The sequence below is a fragment of the Tigriopus californicus genome, chromosome 2 (assembly GCF_007210705.1).
Source record: "Tigriopus californicus strain San Diego chromosome 2, Tcal_SD_v2.1, whole genome shotgun sequence".
Classification (NCBI taxonomy): domain Eukaryota; kingdom Metazoa; phylum Arthropoda; class Copepoda; order Harpacticoida; family Harpacticidae; genus Tigriopus; species Tigriopus californicus.
Window position 1 is genome coordinate 1,072,546 of NC_081441.1, and position 3,119 is coordinate 1,075,664.

Consider the following 3,119-nt stretch of genomic DNA (forward strand, 5'->3'; position numbering starts at 1 on the left):
ATGTTTTCATAATACGATGTATACATGAAAGCTTTACTCAAATCTAAAATGCTGAAGCCAATGGCATAGGCCTGTTTAGCTATGGTTGTAGATGATTGTAGGAAGACTGCAACTAGGTCGGGCGAGATAATTAAATTATTCATAAATCTGGGACTAGTAGTTATGTGTACCAGTTTTTCTTCTGTTTGCGCAAACTTAACTTGCAAATGCTTGGATGTGTTTTCAATAAACTTGCCATAGATGCAATTGGCCATCAATTTGAACAAGCGTTTTTTGAAGTCTGTTCGAGAACTTTGACGCATTTCAGTGCAATAATCCATGTAATTCTTTAAAAACTGCGATTGACGAAACTTGATGACTCTAAATATTTTTGTGATTTTCATACCCAATTTTAAGTATAGTTTTAAAGGGACATAATGAACAACATATTTTTTTCGGTCAAAAAATGTTGCCGTGAGTTTGTTCGAGCTTTTGTTTTTCATATTCAACTTTTGCCGACATTTTTTTTATATGTAGAAAGCAAGTCAATTGTGATTGTTTGCTTTTCAGGAGCTAACGGAAAGCTTTGATGTGCATCATGTAATGATGATGGATATTCCATATCCACCTCAAAAGTATATCCATAATCTTCATGATCACCGAGATCCATCACATTTATACAATCTATTTCATTACATGAAAAAATTGATATTCCCCAATGGGCAGTGATTGACATTGCGCCCAACCATACAAATTGTTAGCATCAATGTACAGTATGTTGTTGCGCTTGGATGGAATCATTTGTTTTCGATCATTACAAACAAAAGTTTTAGATTTAGTTTGATCAGTTTCCAATCGTGTTCCAATAAAAGAAAACCACCCTCGAATGTTTTGCGCAAGTAGCAAAAACATGTCAGGATCTCGAATATGATCAATGTGAATTCCGGTCAATTTCATCATGCAACCATATGCATATCCCGGTAATGAAATATATTGACAAGGATCAAGTTGAAACTTGTCATGCATAGTCTCACGAAAATCAATAAACACATCCGCCAAGAGAGCTGTATCTAGCTTCATGTAAAGCATCATGTATTCAGCTTCTCAATACTCGAAGCAAACTCATACGGAAAAACACCCTTTCGAAGTAAAAAATTATGTTTATTCATATCTTGAGCAAATCCCATTTGTTCCAGCACCCTAAATTGCGATCCAGATTTAGCCAAATCATTGACCAATTCAGCTAATGATCCTTGTAAAAATGACATTGAATCAAGGAAAATGAAATTTCCAAGTTTCAGAGTCCTAATTTTTTCTGTATTCAGAGCCATACACTCAATAGTTGGACAATCCTGATTTAATTTTTAAATGTTTCAATATCAAATGAGAATCATATCCACTGAAATTGTGACAATAAATATGTACCATCCTGGGTTCTGGTCGATTGAGATTACAAACATTGTGAGCGGCACCTAGAAATTTTCCTGTCAAGTGACAATGATCCTTTACCACAGTGTCATTCAAAACGAATGAAATCACGCTCACAAATATGACATGTCTGGGTCTGTTCAAATCTGATTAAATCATCAACGCTCAAAACCATAGGAATGATATCCTTAACAATTATGTCAATTCGTTGACGAGCTATGGCAAGCGTTTGCTGTAAATTAACAATACAATCATAACCAGCGTAATGCTGTTGTAGGACAATCTCATATTTGAAATCCAAAATGATTAATGAATATGAGACAGCTACTTGTTCTTTAAATGTTGAACTGTGATGATGACATTGATTCGGTTGACACGATCTAAAGCAAGAAGTATGCGGGTCTTGACAACAACTCTCCATGTCAAAAACGCAATGAATGGGGCTTTAAATTTTCTAACAAAATGTTCAAATGCGATGTTTTTCTCTTCGGGTGGGAATTCCAATCGTCTAGGAGTATTATTCAAACAAGCATTCATATGATCCTTCAAAATGTTGGACTTGATAGTTTTTGAAAGCAATTGGGGCATGGATGACATTTTTGATATGTTTTTTTTACCATTGTCATTACGATAAGTTTTGCGTATGAATGTCTCTAAACATTGAACCAGACTGTAATGACTAACGACTTTTCCCGCTTGAAGGCAATTATAAAAGGGCTAAATTGACAACATTTGCACCATTAAAGTTGTGAGATGTTCGAATGGGATAAATGTCATCCCCCTCCATATATAACACATTGACGCGGAGTGAAAGTTCATGATTCATTCGCTCGAATTTGCCAATGTCTCGAACTTGTACAGGTACATCACCCGAGTGAAGTTTCTTGATAGATTGATTTATGAACGAGTCAATAACAATATCATCAGAACTGTTGGTGAAATGAGATGCAATTGCCCGATAAAAAACAATCATTACGGGTATATGCATCCCGACGAATGTGGGGGGTTTTCAATTGTTTAGGATGGTTTACGGCCAATAAGTTACAGCCACCATTCAAAGTAGAGCATTTAGATGTTTCTACACGAATGTAAAGAATTCGCTCAACTTTCCAGAATGATCCATGCTCGTGAAAATTGTCCATTTTTACATCAATCGAATTGAAACTATCATGAATGTACAGTTCTAAATCATCTTCGGGATGAGTGGTAAAGGAGTCAGATCGAAAAGGAACGAAGAGAATATCATCAATCTCACCATTTTCGTTTGTCTTACTACATTCCACAATAAACCACGATGGCAATTTTAAAACGACCTGTAGCGAGAATTGTCCGGAGTAATTGTAAAAGATCATGTTTGATTATGACCAAGACTCGACGGATATCATTCTCATTCTCGAGAGTTACATCATATTCAAATGATCGAGCCGCGCCGTGAAAAGCTTTTGCCTTTCCACAAATGAGTTTGGGTGCATATGTGTCCGACGATGCGATGACACCCTGCAATAGTGTCAAAGTTGAGACCACAAACCCAACACTGATAATGCATTGGTGTGTCCGAATGTTTTCTCTGATTGTGATTTTCCAATGCGTTCTTTCGACTAAATCCCACTTGACACAGGTCACAAAAAAATGGTTTGCCACTAGTATTGCCACTCGTCATCATTATGCCTGAATCGATACAATATGACATATTTGTAAATTAATCTCTCTCT